At 39.9% G+C, this 18,131-nt stretch overlaps 1 protein-coding gene across 1 annotated transcript in view; it reads left to right on the forward strand.

Moving 5' to 3' along the window:
* The first annotated feature begins 2,655 nt into the window (after positions 1-2,655).
* The window catches only part of htr2cl1 (5-hydroxytryptamine (serotonin) receptor 2C, G protein-coupled-like 1), a 175,004-nt gene continuing 159,528 nt past the window's right edge, over positions 2,656-18,131 (forward strand). Inside the window, exon 1 of the mRNA XM_046064794.1 lies at positions 2,656-3,092. The gene's annotated coding sequence lies outside the window, so the exon portion shown is untranslated. The remainder of the gene's footprint in view (positions 3,093-18,131) is intronic.

An 18,131-nucleotide genomic window follows, 5' to 3' on the forward strand; every position in this document is an offset into this window, starting at 1 on the left:
ATCACCTGTCCAATACAGTCTCAACAGTGAAGCATGGTGGTGGCAGCATCATGCTGTGGGGGTGTTTTTCAGCTGCAGGGACAGGACGACTGGTTGCAATTGAGGGAAAGATGAATGCGGCCAAGTACAGGGATATCCTGGATGAAAACCTTTTCCAGAGTGCTCAGGACCTCAGACTGGGCCGAAGGTTTACCTTCCAACAAGACAATGACCCTAAGCACACCGCTAAAATAACGAAGGAGTGGCTTCACAACAACTCCGTGGCTGTTCTTGAATGGCCCAGCCAGAGCCCTGACTTAAACCCAATTGAGCATCTCTGGAGAGACCTGAAAATGGCTGTCCACCAACGTTTACCATCCAACCTGACAGAACTGGAGAGGATCTGCAAGGAGGAATGGCAGAGGATACCCAAATCCAGATGTGAAAAACTTGTTGCATCTTTCCCAAAACGACTCATGGCTGTATTAGATCAAAAGGGTGCTTCTACTAAATACTGAGCAAAGGGTCTGAATACTTATGACCATGTGATATTTCAGTTTTTCTTTTTTAATAAATTTGCAAAAATTTCTACATTTCTGTTTTTTTCTGTCAAGATGGGGTGCTGAGTGTACATTACTGAGAAATAAAATGAACTTTTTTGATTTTTGGAAAATGGCTGCAATGAAACAAAGAGTGAAAAATTTAAAGGGGTCTGAATACTTTCCGTACCCACTGTATATCTAAACTGAGGCTTTTGGAAGACCATTTTCGCTCTCTCTCTCTCTTGCCTGCCATTCACCGGTCTTGTGCAGAGTCGCCGTGCTGCCGACAATTGCATGCACGTCGCGGTTCCTCACGGGTCTATTTCAAGCAGTCGGCTATTTAAAAACGATAAAATATTCTTTGTGATCAACGGTGATAATTTAACCCGAAAGTCCTGTGAGGTGCAGACAACTCTGCACAACACCAGTGAAGCTGGGGCTTGGTCTTTTCGGCAAGTGTTCCTCCACTGCCACTGCACACATGCCCGCTACACATGCACACTGACGACCCAGGGTTAGAGTTACAATTTTGGATTTATTTACGCACTTTAAAAACATTTCTTGAAAGTTTTTTTTCTTTTTACATGTTTATTTATAGCATTAAATGTTGAAATGTGTATTTTAATAGGCTGTATATTACGTCATTGGGAGAAACCTGGTGGTTCTATGTAAAATCAGACGTTGAGCACTCCCATATTGCAAAAATGGCATGATCCTTGTTTCGCTGCGAAGCTTCGACTGTGAGATTGACAGTCGAATCAGGCTCCGCCCATCGAAGCATCGAATCTTTGACTATTCGGGATCAGCCCTAGTGGGTTTTAATGAAAGTGAAAAGGGGGACAAAGCCAACATCTTAAATCATATTGTTAGGGTTAAGACTGTAAATAAAGAGATGACTGATTGTAATCTAATACACTTTTTGTTAAATTCTGTGAATATTTCTCTTACTGCTAGCTCTCTGTTTTGTGTGTGCTCTGGTTCCAGTTTTCCTACACAGCCCTGGCTCTGTAAATGGAAAAAAAAAAAAAAAGCGGTGTGGACCTTGCCACACAACACTGTTCCAGCAAATCAGCAACAGGTGGAGTTAGTGCTGGTGCACAGGGGGAGGGAGGTAGTGGGAAAGAGAGTTCAGGTATGAAGAATTTGAACAGAGAAGGAAGTTAAATGGCAAGGGTGAAGGCATTTCAACGCTGGAGAGACCTCAATGATTTTATATGGGGGGAGTCTAAGGGGACATTGAAGGGAGGAGTGCATTTGTTTGGCAGTTGAGTTCAAATATCAACAATCCCTCTGCAGAATCATTTAGGTTACAGTTAGCTTTAGGGTTGGGCTGAGGCATAGCGATGGTCACAGGGATCCATTATGCCAATGATGGTCCAAGTACTTACAATGAAAATAAATAAAGTACATGGACAACCTGTGTCATGGAGAGCCAACAGTCTGCAGGTTTTCATTCCACTCAGAGACTCTATGCACTAATTAGCACTTTAAGTGATAGAGAACTCACCACTAAATGACTTGCAGAGGCGATAGAATGAAAACCCGCAGGCTGTTGGCTGGCAATGACTCATTTGCCCATCCCTGAAATGCAGAAATAAACCACTTCTTTTTCTTGATGTGAGCAAATAATTTTCGAGCTCAATAAAAAAAAAAAAACCATTAAAGACAGAAAAAATAATGGCACATAGGCTAAATGAACCTTTTGAACACGAGTGTTTCAACTCTGCATGCAACCACCAATGCTGCTGCTGCAACTCTAATCTGCAGGTGACACCATACTCCGGCAGCATAAATAAATATCTAACTAGAAGAATCCCAATTATTGCCCTGGTTACTGTGCAGCTTATTTGAATTTAAACACCGAGAGGCTTTATAATTCAAAATTTCTAAGACCTTGCTTGAAAATCAAACCTTGTTCAGGCGTCACAATGTGTGGGACCAGGAGTCAACTGGCGGAGTCTGCAGTCTCTCTCTCTCTCTCTCTCTCCAGCTCTCTTTCTCTACCTCTCTGTCCCTCCCTCCTTTTCTCTCAGCTCCAGTCAGTAAGGAGTCATTTATCGCTGATTCTCTCTCGTCCCCTCCGCGTTCTTGTCTCCGGTTTGAAAACTTTCCCTAAAGAACACGGATCTCAACATCCTCCTAAATAAATTAACCAGTTGTAATCATTAACCGTTTTGTTTTGCCTGGAACTTAAAGAAGGAGTTAGTGCCATTTTGTCTCCTGTGTCGGTGCACGACGAATCTCGGTGCGCAACGAACCAAACTGTACCGCAGAACGTGCCCGGTGCGTCCGCACTTGTCCTTTACCGCTGTGTCCGGAACAAACTGAGAGAAAATCCTGACGGAGGTGGACTGAACCTACATCTACACTGACAGTCCGTTTTCTTTTCTCCTCTAGTTTACGACTTTGCGTGCGTCTCAGCTCAGAAGATAAAACAGAAGCCCACATCTCATTCCTCAACAAGAAGGGACATGGACATACCAGCCAGCGCTGAAAGATGTGAATGGGGATGTAGATGAAAAAATCCATTCACATCACAAACTCTACAAAGGGCGCAGAAGGAACAATCGAGTGAGTGAACCTGCGTCTGTCTTAGAAAAAAATGTCACATTTACTCGAAAGATGAGAATATGTGGTGCGCCCTTGCATCTCTGACACGGACGGTCAGCGGATGGAGGTCATAGCTGTTCTTGGAGTTATAAGAAATTTTGGGGTGAAAGTTGGTGACAGTATAGCGAATGCAACAAATGCAGGATGCTGAACACATTTGGTTTAGATGAAACTTTGGGGAAATCGAGTTCTCGGACAGAAAAACGAGAATAAGACCGATACTGAGAGTAGTAACAAGCAGCAGCCGCGGTGAGTTTTGCAGTTGTGCAACATCGACTGGCAGGCGAATGAGTGAAGAATTGTACAGAATGTGTCCAATTGCGGAAACTTGGCTGTGTCAGTCGATTTACAGGTGGATGAAGCAGCGGAGTTGCTGTGGAGATTGCAGAACTGCGTTTTACGCATCATCTAGTGCACCTCAAAAACGAAATGAAGTAATTTAGTCTACTAAAGTGTTAAAATTTATTTAACGTATTTTCTATGTTTTCTGGAACACCACAAAAGATAAAATACCATCCAAGTGGTGGAAATAATAATAAAGAAAAAACAATCCACTATCAGAAAAAAATGTCGGTTTTGGTTTAAGAACTAATAACACGATTTTGAGGCTTAATACGCGACCAGATGACTTGTCAAGATGCTGTAGATTTTTCAGAGGGTGTGGAATTCTTTGAATGTGTGTTACTGGATTTCATTCAGAGAGGGTGTGGCTGTTCGCCTGTCCGTCCCTGCTCTGCTGAGGGTTTTCTGCGCCTCCCAAGATCGGGGGGGAATCAGCAGCAAATGCCTGCACCAAACTGGGAATTAAATCATGTGGCTGTGTCTGTGTGAGTGTGCGCGCGCGCGTGTTCATTCAATGAACGTCCCGCTAATCCACCTGTCTCTAGGGAGGATTAGAGCGCTTGGGACATTTTGGGACCTGTTTTTTCCTTTCTCCTCCACCTTTCAACAACATAATCTGCGAGACAAATGTTGATTCCTTCAGTTACACCCCAGAGATGGAGCCACAAGTGCAACATTTGGTGGAGGTGTTTATCCAAAGTGCATGGCTGTGCCTTGACTGCAAATATTTTTAGCAGCCAAGGCTGGTTGGCCCCACTGATGGGATGTCAAACTCTGACATATGTCAGTTTTGAGGCATTGTGGCAGAACAATTAGTGTGTTACCAGCTCATCAGGAAATACATGAAAAAAAAATCAGAAGCTGTACATTAACATGACTTCGGGCAGATTTTAGCTACCTTAAAATTTCAACTCCTCTGTATTGTGATTGTTATTGGGTAAACTCACCCTAAAGCCTCATGTGAATGCATGATAAAACTTAGGTTTTTCATTTATCATAGCTGGATGTTCTCACTCCTTCTCTTTTTTAGCTCCCAGCACAATTCAGTCTGTCTCTCCCCATCTTCCTCTCTTGGTTTCAGTTCAAATAAAATTTCCAATCAACATGCTTTATTGGCATGAAAATGGAAAAGAAATATCAGAGAAGAATCAAGATGGAAATAGACACAGTTTTTGCCTCTGTCGCTATTTTCCTCTCTGCATTGCCACCTTTCCTCATATCTTGCTTCACGTTGTTGGTTTAACATGGCTCTCACACTGCTGAGGTGTGAGGGTTTGAATTCATCATCAAAGGGTTACTCTTCCCAATTCCAGGTTCACATTTTGTTCAGGAGCATGCTCTGTTGCTCAGTGATTCTCAACATGAAAGTGACTATTTCCCTGAATATATTTCCTTTTTTTTTTTTTAGTGGGAAGGCCCTGCTTAGCACATTATTTCATTCATCACACATTTTCTATCACGATTAAGCTTACAACCATTCAGTGTTGGAATCATTGACAAGCATGGATATATGAACAGGTTTAACAACAATTTCTCTTTTCTAATCTCTGTCTTTATCTCTTTCTGTCTCTTTATTCTCACCTTTCATGCTCATGTTGCCAGAACGGTCATGTGGAAAGACAAATGCCCACCAAATGGACAGCGGTTAAAAACTGCAGGTTGATTTTATAATGGCTGGTTGTTTTTTAAGCAAAAGGAAAGATCTATGGCCTGAGGCACAGGGGATGTTAAATGAGACTTTAAACACGCCAACCACAGACTAACAGACAGGCAGTCACGGAGACATGGATGGTCAGACGCATGCTTCTCTGCCTCACACACACGTACTCCAGTGTGCCTCAGGATGCCCCTTTCAAAATGCCACATCTCTCCATCCCACTCCTCATTTGATTTACGGAATTAATCACAGTTGATCAGCAGGTTTGACATATCGCCCCTAACTGTTTTTCTTTTTTAATGAAACAAACAACCTATTTGAAAAGACTCACTCTGAATGGCTGCAAAGGAAAGGACAGTAACTGTAGAGGATGAGATCAGCGTGCTGGAATCCAGGGGGAAAATAGCTTTCCAGGGGGAGCCCAGTAACGCAGGGAATGAAATGAAATGTGATTTCGTGGTGGGCTCGCGGGAGTCTGTGAGTGCATGTGTGTACATCACTGCAAGCGTGCATACATTGAGCACACCAAAGTGTGCATAGTTTGTGTGTTTGCAAGCACTAATCATTTTGTGTTTTGTTGCACTTTTGTATAGTTAGTTACAGCGACTGAGACGGTGGAGAAGCTGTGTTCCTGAGTATCAGTGAAACGACAATAAATCTAAATTGAACGTTACGAAGCAAACAGCAGTGAATCTGTGCTAGTAAACAAATTGCTCCACATTTGCTTTCTTGCAGGCTGAAGTCAATACTTTGACATAATACCGGTGTTACACAGGATAGTAATGTGGGTCGCGTTAGCTGGTGAAGTCATGTGGAAAGCCATACAGCTTTGCACCAGATAACATTAGCAACTGATCAGCGTTAGCTGGCAAGCTAACGTGACTCTCTCTGTGACTCACAGTGTTTTTAACTGACACCATCTGAATCTCGTTTGATCTGACAGGCTTCAGCACATTTATTGTTGTTTTTTATCCTTACGGGGAGTTTGTCTTGGAGTCTGTGTTGTGCTGGGAGCTGGTTGTTTTGTGTTGTGTTGTTAGTGGACTGAATTTCGTTAGCTGCAGTGTTGTTGCTGTAGTCAGAGAGAGGCATGGGCTATATGCTGACCTGGCGCCTTCACATTAAAAGCAGAATAGTGGCTGTTCCAAGCAACAGGGAAAACAGGCATATGTGTCATTTCTAAGTGAGGCTACAGCCCATTGACAATAACGCAGTAAAACATTTTTTTATTAATAAGTATTTTCTTTGAAAAACTACATATAGCCCCTTTAAAGGGGTGTTGGAGGCTTAAAACTGTAATTAAGACTTCACTGTGGGTTTACTTGGTGACTGGTTGTAGGCCTAACAGCAACAATACTAATGTTACAAGTCACAAGATTCTGGGAGCAGCAAAACAAACTATTGGAAATTTTAATAAAGAAGTTAGGCAGTTATCAGCCCTTTTATATCGTCCTGTGAGCAATTGTGATCTGATTATACAACTCATGGCATGAAAGAAGTTGTTTACCTTGCTGAGAAGTTGGAGGTGTACAGCCTGTCGCCTGCAGCTCTTCCTCTAACAGCCTGCTGTGGCTGCTTCTTCTTGTTCCATTACTCTCTGCAATAATTTAAAATCGTCCTCTGTCAAAAAATGCAGATAATTATTGTTAGCGGTCAGGGATAATCTCACTGACAAACACATTGTATTTCCTCACTGCTTCACAGTAAGTGTTTCGCCAGTTAAATGCTTGTAATATAAAGCTGCAGCACTAGGAAATGTTCGGTTTCTATTAGCAGTAACTTGAACTTAGTACAGCATTTTTTATTGTAATGTCACATCCGACACCAGTTCGTTATACTGCAAACATATACGTAATGCAATTTCTATCAAGTGACCATAGGCACAGTCACCATTCTTATCTCTTTAAGCGATAGATAGTGACTTAACAGACATCTGTTTAAATGAAAATCTTCGATATTATTTCTTTAAATTTTTATTAGGTTGGAGGTTACAATTAAAATATACTTTGGAGCTTGCGTCCGAGCCAAAACCTGCACACCTTTCCGACACTGGAACAGAATGGGCTTTTTGTACGTTTTGGAAATCTCTTCACACAGTGCTTGGCCAAGTGCGCAGAGGTGTCAAAGTGGAAAAGGCTTGACCTTCTCTCTCAAGCTCTCTTTATTCATTCCTTATAGAACTACATCTGTGACTTGTTGTGTGTACAACTGAGTTGCAACACCATGAATGCCTTTGATGCTTTATCCACATTTGTACGACACACCATGCCTCAGCCCTCTTTGTAATGGCAGGCTTTTGGCTACACCTTCGATTTGGTCATTTGGGACAGTTGTAAACACTTGAGACGTGTTTCGGCAACACTTTGTACCAACTACTTTGTTTTAAGCGTACTCTAGACTTCAGACTTGTTGATCACCACTCTCTTTAAAGCTATTTCATTGGTATCAGTTATTTACTTTACAATATTGGGAATAGAGGTATTCGTAGGGGCACTCGGTTCTGAGAAATCTAAACCTGACCCAGGACCAGGTTCAAATTATATTCTAATCAGATGGGGTATAGTCTCATTTTACTGCCATGGGTTTGAGCCTGTGTGTCAATACCTGAGTGGCTCTGAATGCATCCAAGCTTACTATCAGTTATTTCAGGAAGTCAGTATCTTATGTAAAACATGATTGCTATTAAATGACAATTATACTTCAGGATTTGATTGACTGGTTATAAAATGATTATCTTCTATCCCAGCCTAGTTGGCTTTACAATGTTTCACTGTTAGTGCGGGAGGTTCAATCATTTCTATAAATTACTCTTTGAAGCATATAAACATTTCCTAGTACTTTATGATATTGCTGCTTGTTTTTCAATTTGACCACATTAGTGCATCATTCTGCTGCAAGTGCTGGTGTTCCCTCTCTCTTAGGGTCTTTTTGGGTCGACAACACGTGGGACTGGACCTTGGGTCCCCTTCGGATCGGCTCTGACTGTGCTCTTAAATTATTTATCCATGTTGGTTTCGGGTTGGTTTTCACAGGTCCTATTCTTATCATGTCCAACATTTAGAACGTGTAAAAACCTCTAGAAATTAGTAACAAAACTAGATTGGTTGGATGTTTTATTAGAGCATCATCATGAAGAACAGGAGCGTGTGTCCTTTATGCATTGAATGAGTACTGTTAGTTGCTCAGGATGGAAAGGTTTTAAAGCACAAATATCATAGCTGTCTTATTTTCTTGACCTCAGTTTATTTAGACGTCATGTGGATCACCTGCTTATTCTTTTTTTTATCCCTGTCAGAAATCTCTCCATGTCTGTCTGAATAAATCATGCTAACCTGAATCTTGATTGCATAAAAGCACTCTTGCATTGTTCCTGTATGAATCAGATTCATTCACCTTTATCTTTCCTCCACATGTATCCCTCAAGTCACGTGCCCCCTTTAGTGAGAAGCACAAGCCTTCGTGCGTGTGTGTTCAGCTACGATGGCAGTGCCTGATTCAGTCAGTCAGCAGAAGAGGATTTCATTTGGCTGAATTGCCTCAGTCCCTCCTGGCTGAGATCCACAAGATTAAAATGACAATCAGTCATGTGAAACAACAACGACCGCCTCCACCGCCACCCCCTCTCTGTAGACCTGTGTAAGGGGGACTTGCTGATCATAAATTTAACCTCCAGTAGTGGGTTGGAGGTAGAAAAAACTCATCAACTGCGATTCAATCCCTCTAGCTGCTGCGTCGCTTTTTCCATCCAAATGGTAAACAGAGATAAATATATAGGCTTCTGATTACATCTTTCTCTTAATGATTGGGGTATGGTTCTGTGTGTAAATCAGTATTTCCCAGCTATGACTGCCTCAAAAAGGCTGTATGGAATTCTAAATACCCCCCCAAAGAGTCCCTCAGCACATATCAAAGTAACTTTAAGTCTCCCTCTGGCATTTAAAAGTGGTTTTGTCAGAGAAAACTCCAGCGCTCTTAAAACGTCTGTCTACCTGTTCTTTGTGTGTTCCCTTCTGTTATTTAAAAGAAAAGGATCTTCATTTTCAAAGTATCTTGCTTTTGTGAGTCAGCAGACACAGTTCATTGCCTGCAGTAAAACAAGGTGGAACTGCTGTGAAAGCAGTCTTTAAGATAGTTTGGTTTCCTAATGGGATAACCTCTTGAAAAATTAGACTTTTACTGAATGTTGACTTTTAATTAAATTCAAGAGTTAAGCTGTCCAGTTGCTCTTAACTGTGGAAAAAAGTATCATTTTATGAGATACAGTCATTTGTGGTCTTTAAATATTGATCAGTGAACATTAGGCAATAGTGTTTTTGTTATATTCTTTTAGGAAATGGATACCGCCTGTAGTGCTTTTATAATGAAACCTATTACTTGTCAAGTGAAGAAGGGCTGTCTGAAGAAAAAGCAGGAGTGCTAGAATTGCTTCCTGCTGTATGAAGCTATTAAACTTCAGGTTGAAGGTAGGTTTATAGGATCCAGATAGGGATTTAGGACTGGTATGGGCTTTGTCTGGTTTAATGTGTCCAGGCTGGTTAAGGATGACTGGAATAAATGGATGGAAAATGAAATTATGGAAGGATGGTATAATAATTAAGGATCTATAGAACTGAAGGTCTAATATAGGGATGTTATAATATTACAAAGAGTGCAGTCTAGACCTCTTTATGAAAAGTGCATTGATATAACTTTTGGGCTATATAAATAAAATTTAATTTAATGTTAATTAATGTTGTATTTGTGATTATATTATTTTTGTGATGTGAGTCTCCAGGATTACTGAGATTAAATTATCACACACTACTTCAGAGAACTGACAACCATCTGTTGTGACTGCAAATACATTGACAACCATTTGTATATTCAAACCTTAAATAAAGTCTCACCCATCCTAGATGGCTAGATGGCTAGTAACTAAATTAGATGGCCAAATGAAGAGAAAACAAATTCTTACATTCTTTTAGAGATCGGATAAAGTATTGTGATTATTCCCTGGGCTTCTGGAGGGATTTCCTGAAGAATGCATTAATGCATTCATCCTCCATACTCTGACTGTATCATTGATTTGCTGTTTGTTCAGCCAACCTGGCACATTTCTGCCCTGGTTTTCCTTTTTCTGTGATCCTCCTTTTTCTTAGTAATATATTTTTTTTCTGTGCCTACTTGACGGCATCCTTGTTTGTTTTCCTCTTGGCAATAGAGTAAAAATGAAGCAAGCATGCATCACAGTTTGATTAAAGGGACTAAATTTGTTGCTCCTCTACTTGCCTTGTTCGTTTTACGTCAAACTTCTCTTTTATCCCAAGTCACACTCATTAGTATTACCAGACTTGTTCAAAAGTTTGCCTCAGCACAGTGCGCTTAAATGATTCTGAATAGCTGCGTTGGAACATTCATAAAACTGTACAAATAAAAGGCTCTTTTAATTCTGTGGAGACCTTCGGCTACAGGAATGCAGAGCCAGGTATGACCTACGGTACATACAGTCTGAGCTCATTTTATCATTTTTATCACAGAGATATGAATGGCTTTATACTGTAAACCTCTGGAGATCTCAAATGGTTTATCAGCATGAGAGAACAGTAAACATGCAGCGGGACTGGAGAGAAGGAGAAGGTGATAAAAGAGAATAGGGAAGCGAGGTAAGACAACTAGAGAGTAGGTGGAAGATTGAGGGAGGTATCAGAGGAATAAGAATAGAGTTTTATTGAGAATACAGAGAAAACAAAAGAGAACGAATGGTGTGTGACCTTGTGTTAATCTTTGTTTTGTCGGCCAGGTGATGTACAGCTGTCTCTCTGTAGCAATTCAAATCACAAGGTCAGCAGGGGATGTTATAATCCACTATAATTCCAATTTCCAATCTCTATGCACAAATGTAAATACCCCAGTGTTTTTGCCCAGTACACTTTTCATGAGATGATATTCAATCCAGCAGCTTGAAACGGCATTAACATCCATATGATAAATGATTAAGTGCATCCTCAGCTTTAACGGCTTAATTCACATGTCTAATTGTATGTTTATGGCTGAATGTGTTTTAATCAGTCTATGCATGTGTAGCATGTTGCAATTGTGTGCTGTTTTTGGCCAAAACTCCGCAGCATGACATTTAATGGGGAACATTTTTCTTTTGACAAAGGTTCAGGACTTTCTCACGTTCTGCTTTTTAAACATCTAAGCACAGGGTTTTTCTTGGATAGCTCTTGTTGAAGTAAATACATTTTCCTATTACATTTGAGTCCAAGTTAAGGTTGCAGCTGGCCAGTAAAAGCTATGGGACTATCAGATGAGTTATTTAACCAACGTTAGACAGCCAAAGAAGCAAAACAGCATTTGGACATATGGAGTGATAAAATTTAGTCCTTAAACTCTGATGCCCTTCTCATTGCCATCATTGTTAAATACTCATCATCTTTCGTGTGAAATCTTCTGAATACATTTTTGTAAAAAAGCAATGTATACAATGTATCCATGATGTCACGCATTTGCAGTGTTTCAAACTGCAAGGTCTGGACTGTAAGATGTAATTTCTCCATATTAAATTAAAATTCACTTTAAAGACAAGCAGAACATAAAACCTAAACTTAGTATTCTCAGTCAGTGTTAAACTTGTTAATGTACTGATTTCATGTTATCACGTCTTACACGCTTCTGCTGTGGAATTGCGCAATTTTATTGGAATGACTGAGCAAACAAGATCAGCTCATTTAAATTCCTGTTTTAGCCTGAGCTCTGCATTTTTATCCTTTTTACATCTTTGGCTATAATCCAACAGTGAATGCAATTTAATGAAAAACATAAGATTCATATGAAGAATGAAGTGAATGTCGTCAAAGGAAACAACAAGTAGTTTTTCTTTTTCTTTGTCAGTTCAAGATTATATCTTCTGTAAAACTCGTGTCTTAAATGAACACTTTTGATTCAAGTTAAGTGTTTTGAAATGAAATAAACACATATTACCAACAAGTAATTCAGACTATGCAACAGTCAATCTCATTGAAATACATGATCAGTTAAGTCAAGTTCAGTCTTGAAGATTGTTGGATATTCGTATCTTTTAGAATATGGTAATATAATACATACCAGTTTTATTAGTACAAGATAACTGAATATATCCAAGCCTTTTTTTTAGAGAAAGACACTCTAGTATATTCCAGCCTTTATAGAATGTGACCCTTAAAAATATTCCAGTAACAGGATCACTCAATATATTCCAACCTTTTAAGAATAGGACACTAGTTTATTCCAAGATTATTGGAACGTGATACTCGATACCGTAACTTATTGAAATGAGATCCTTTAATATATTCCAACATTTTTAAAACAGCATACTTCAATATGTCCTAGCCTTGTTGAAAAAAGATACTCCTACTTAGAAAAGGATAGCTTAACATGCAATAATTTAACTGTATTATAACAAGCCACTTTAATAAATTCCAGCCTTATTAAAACAAGAAATGTAACAACCACCACTGACCAGTTTCCATGTGATCCAAACTTTTCCAATGACTCTAGAGCTTTGTAACGTCCAAAAGTAAAAATGTGTAAAGTAAAAACATGTAAAGATAGATTGAATTATTTCCAAAATTCACAACATGTAACAAAATATTCCATATATGTTGGTGAAAATGTTACAGCTACAAGAAATAGACTAAAAGGAAGTCATAGTCTATTGAGGCCCACTGGGTCATAAAGTAAAAACATGTAAAGATAGATTGAATTATTTCCAAAATTCACAACATGTAACAAAATATTCCATATATGTTGGTGTAAATGTTACAGCTACAAGAAATAGACTAACAGGAAGTCATAGTCTAGTGAATGTCCACACCACTTTCTCTGTTTTCCTTTTACAGAGCAAGGGCTGTGTACAGGGGCGTTGCGAGACATAAAGCTCTACTGGAGCACAGAACCCCTCACCCCCCATGTAAATTTTTGATTTTGAAGTGTATGAAATGTGTTACTATTTTCCCTTGCTTAGCCCATTAATATTGGCGCTGTCATGTCAGAAAGGGCTTTGACCAGAGCATAAGCACACACACACCTATGGTACGACCCAAGAAAAATTCTGCTGTGGGTCCCTCATACCTGACTTGTGAGCCATGTAAACAATTTGCCACTGCTGCACAGTCATACCTGACACTGCACTAGCGCACTAACTCAATCTTCCATTAGGGTCTGAGCTGCTTGTATCGGATGCATATATTTCACCTTGGTCTGTGTGACCTGCTAAAGACGTCTGGACTGAGTCTGTGCTAGTACTGGATTTGGATCAGCTGTGCTTGTACTGGCTCATGATCCAGCATCTACTCTACTGACAAACTTCAGCATAGCCCCTTTTTATATTATATATATAATTATAAATATCAATACTTGCAAGATATTAATGTTATCAGCTGCTTCAAGCCCATTCAAACTGGCTTCCCAGGTTTCCTTTAATACATTTTCAAAAGGAAAATACTATTTATTCTATGACATGACTGAGTATGTGATGTTTATTATTTACTTAAAGATGTACATCCATATTGCCCAGTTTGCCCTGCCAATCGACATTTTAATAGTCAATGTGAATCCAATGCTTCCCATCTTGCATTAGTCCAGAGTTGTAACTAAAACTTCACAGATGATGTGTGCCTATGAAAAGTGCCATCACATCTGTGTGCTGTCTGGACTGGTCCCACTAATGTTGCTGCTGGAATGCAATAATCCTTTGAGAGGACTTTACCTGACTACTGTTCTCGAAAGTCACTCTCACTGAGTTATTTTCTCTTCTTGTCACAGAAGGATAGTCTCTCTTGGTCCTCTCATCAACGTTTTAAATACTTCAACATTGACTTGTTTTTGTGACGTTTCATATCATAACAACCTGCCTTTTCACATCAACCAGTAGTTTTATTTTGATATTGTAACTGGACGTTGCTTATATATTATTGATAACTTGACCGGAAGTTGCAGATGTTTATTGCTAACTTTACCGCAAAGCCCTACACGTCCAAAAACGACAAGGGGTCGTGACAATTTCACTGGTGCACAGCACATGGATACATGAGCATGTGCCCCAGTAAAAAGGGTCTAGCAACGCCTATGGCCATGTAAGAAAACCAGGATTTTTTCACAGGCCGAGAGCTACTATACTGTTACACGATACTGTTACATTAATATTCTTTGTTGTTACACAAAAAAAGAAGTCCAGGATCGTATGGTATTCCTGCCTGGATGTTTTCCAATATGAAATTCGAGGTGATACTCTCCCATCAAATTGTTTTGCTACTGCTCCCTGGAGTGTCCTTTGAAATCATATGTAAGTGTGAGTTAAATTGCGAATTACATCCCATATGGCTCCTTGTAGATTTCCCCTTCCTGGGCTCTGTCGCTACCAGTATCTGTTCCCATACACCTCTTTGACTGCAGTTATTTTGCAATTTATTTCCTGTTTGATCTCTTTTCAGTGGGACTGTCACTGGAGACAGATGTGGAGGGGGGTGAAGAAGATAGACAGTTTGAAATAAAGAAGGACTGGTAAAAAGTAAGATAAAAGGAGGTGAGAAGTGGATGTATATGGGTAAGACTGTACTGCGTGTGTGTGTGTGTGTGTGTGTGTGTGTGTGTGTGTGTGTGTGTGTGTTTAGATAAATGCATCACCTAAAAATAACTACAACACAAGTGATCTGTGATGTATGTGTGTGTGTGGGGGGGTGATTGTTTAAGATGAATGTGCGTTTGTTCACTGGCTTTTGTGCATACTGTATGTTTCTCATCCTAAAGTTACACAAGGAGATAACAAAAAATCCCATAACATCCTAATGTAACGGTAGATTCAAAATAATTGAAGTAAATTGAAAGCATTTTACTTGGATTAAGCAGATAACAGTTTAGATGACGCAAACCAGCTTTACAGATGTCAGAGACATGTTAGAAGTAACATGAAATTGTTTTGCACCATCCATCCAAAAATAAGAAGAGAGGCTACATTATGTAAACAGAAAGTTCCACATAGATCAAACTAGGATTAATAAAATGAAAAATTTTAGAGAAATATCAACCAAGACAAGTTGTTCACCAGGTTAGAGACAACATTACTAGAGAAAGTTACATAGTGTAAAACAATAATCAGCATTTTGAAGAGGAAAGAGGTTTGCTTGCATAAATGTGAAAACCTTAAAAGAAAACTGTATCAAAGGTTGAAAAACACATCTGAGTATTAGATGCTATAGCTAAAGGCAAATGTATCTGCCAATCCATCCATCACTGAAACATCCACATGCTTACATCATGTTAATAACCAGCCAGTGCCCGCTTCAGTCAGGGAACTGAGCCTGCTTGTTCGCTCTCGTCAAATGGAATCAGGTGTCATTTCTTTTCATAACTTTAAAGGATCCCATCAATCAGATTGAATGCTTTCAAAGCATGTATTTAGATAGATTTCCTACCTTTCAGGCAGCTTTGGCTTTTAGTTTGTGTCAGAATCCTGTAAAAGTAAGAATTATTGGTTAATCCATCGTAAGGGCTTAGAAAACAGCTCCCTTGTTCAAGGTTTTTGTTTGTAATTTATTTAGATGGTCAAAACCCAATTTTTCTTTGTCTGTGTTGCATATATTTCTTGTTGTAACTCCTTTTTAGTGCTGTCCAATTGGCCAGTTCTCTGACAAAGACAGTTTAATCCCAAGGAGACGTTTACTGGGTTCTTAAAGGACATTAAAAAAAAGATGCAATTGGATTAGTGGAATTTGGTCAGCCAGATAAAACCTTAAACTCACCATTGCTGTCATTTATTTTAAGGAAATTATAGGACATCCAGCACTTACTGTTGTCAAGGCAGTTACATAGCGTTAATGAGATCCGAGAGCAGGCTGGTAAACGCAGCCCAGGTATACAGTATATAAGATTGAGGCAGATCCCAGACATGAGCGTGTCATTGTCTGATGTACTGTAAGAGACCTGTGATGCAGAAAGATATATGACAGCCAGGCAGAGTCTGTAGTCACAGAGCTGTACAAAACTCAGGCAGTTCATGTTTACCTATACAGTACGGCGATCACGACAGCAGCACCTGCAAACCACTCACTGCATTCACATTCCCCCCAGACTTTCATTAATCTATGCTCTCGAGGTTAGCAGACGCCCCTTTGAGTGCAGCTGTAGAAACACACAGTAAGTGCACCTGCAGTACATCACACCTGTATGTACGGATCTGCACACACGACGCATGAGCACGTACTTGAAAGAAAGTTGCAAGATTGTCATTTAACAAGGCAGCCATGACAAAGCTTTCACACACCTCTGCACTTAACAAAAACACGAATAGTTGTTATTCTTGCTGTCAGCTTCTGGGTTTGGCTGGCTTACAGCAGGACACGGACACACACACTAAAACACACACGCCACATAACATATTCCCTGATTGTCCCAAGGGTTCCTGGGGAGTTTAAATCCAAGGGATTTGCTTCACACCTGTCAGTGAATGTGTGTATGTGTGTACGTATGTATGTGTGTGTGCGTCACGGCTAAGCAGAAGCAGCATTGAGAATTCCTACAATTCCCTGATGTCATTTGTTAAGTGTTGGAGGAGGCTGAACTATAGACAGACACACACAGAGACTGTAACCACATTGCAGGTATTCAATTTAAATAGCGGGATAAAACATTCATAATGTAAATTTTAGAAATCCCAAATCTTTACTCCCAATTAAACTCGTGCCAGTTTTTCGTCTTCTATGTTTATGCCTCGTTCCCTCTCTCTTTCTCTCTAATAATTGCTTGTTTTGATGTGATTAGCATGAAAGAGACCAGGCGATTGTGTTTGCTAACCTACAGGCTCAGGGAAACATTAATCATGTAAAACTGTGATTAATTTTTTTCTCATTGAGCACTGAAGAAATTCAGCCTTGAGAGCTACCCGCCAGCAATTCATCTTTCTTTTCTTCAGTTATCCCTGTCTGCTGTCTTGCCCTTTTTCAATTTTTCTTTCCTTCCTGCATCCTTCCATCCTTTTCTTTCTAGCTTTGCTGTTTTATCCCTTCTATCCTCCTCTAATCCGTTTACTTGTTCATTCAACTCTTTCACTGCCTGCATCTAGTCTCTTATTTTCTGTTATATTCACGTCTTCCATCGTCTCTTCACTTATTTCCTCCTTGTACACTCCTGCTTGCCTTTCTTTCTCTCCCTTCCTTTCTGTATGTGCCTCATTTTTTCCTTCCCTTCCTCCCTGTCCTTTTCTCCCTTCTACCCTATCCTTCCTTTCTTTCTGCTCTATCTCTTCCAGAGAGCCTTACCTGTTAATCTGTGTCCTCTTTCATTGACGTTTTGTTTGTACAGGGCTTCTTTTACTCATTTTAGTTTCCCGTTGTAGGATTATGTCCTATTTGTTTTTAAAGATTCCCCCCAGCCTCGGCAGCCTTCCTTGGATTTGTTTATACCCATCCTCCTGTCTCCCACTTCCATTTTCCTTTCCCTTTCCCTCTTTTTATGCTGTTCTTCTCTTGTATCTTGTTGTATGTTTTTGTGTCTTTTGTAGTGGACATTTTCTTTTCACATCCCTCTTTTTTGAGGTTTTAAGTCCTTCTGAGTTCTAAATATTCCCCCAACCTTGTTAACCCTCCTACACTCACCTAAAGGATTATTAGGAACACCATACTAATACTGTGTTTGACCCCCTTTCGCCTTCAGAACTGCCTTAATTCTACGTGGCATTGATTCAACAAGGTGCTGAAAGCATTCTTTAGAAATGTTGGCCCATATTGATAGGATAGCATCTTGCAGTTGATGGAGATTTGTGGGATGCACATCCAGGGCACGAAGCTCCCGTTCCACCACATCCCAAAGATGCTCTATTGGGTTGAGATCTGGTGACTGTGGGGGCCATTTTAGTACAGTGAACTCATTGTCATGTTCAAGAAACCAATTTGAAATGATTTGAGCTTTGTGACATGGTGCATTATCCTGCTGGAAGTAGCCATCAGAGGATGGGTACATGGTGGCCATAAAGGGATGGACATGGT

The sequence above is a fragment of the Micropterus dolomieu genome, linkage group LG12, assembly GCF_021292245.1.
Source record: "Micropterus dolomieu isolate WLL.071019.BEF.003 ecotype Adirondacks linkage group LG12, ASM2129224v1, whole genome shotgun sequence".
NCBI classification, from domain to species: domain Eukaryota; kingdom Metazoa; phylum Chordata; class Actinopteri; order Centrarchiformes; family Centrarchidae; genus Micropterus; species Micropterus dolomieu.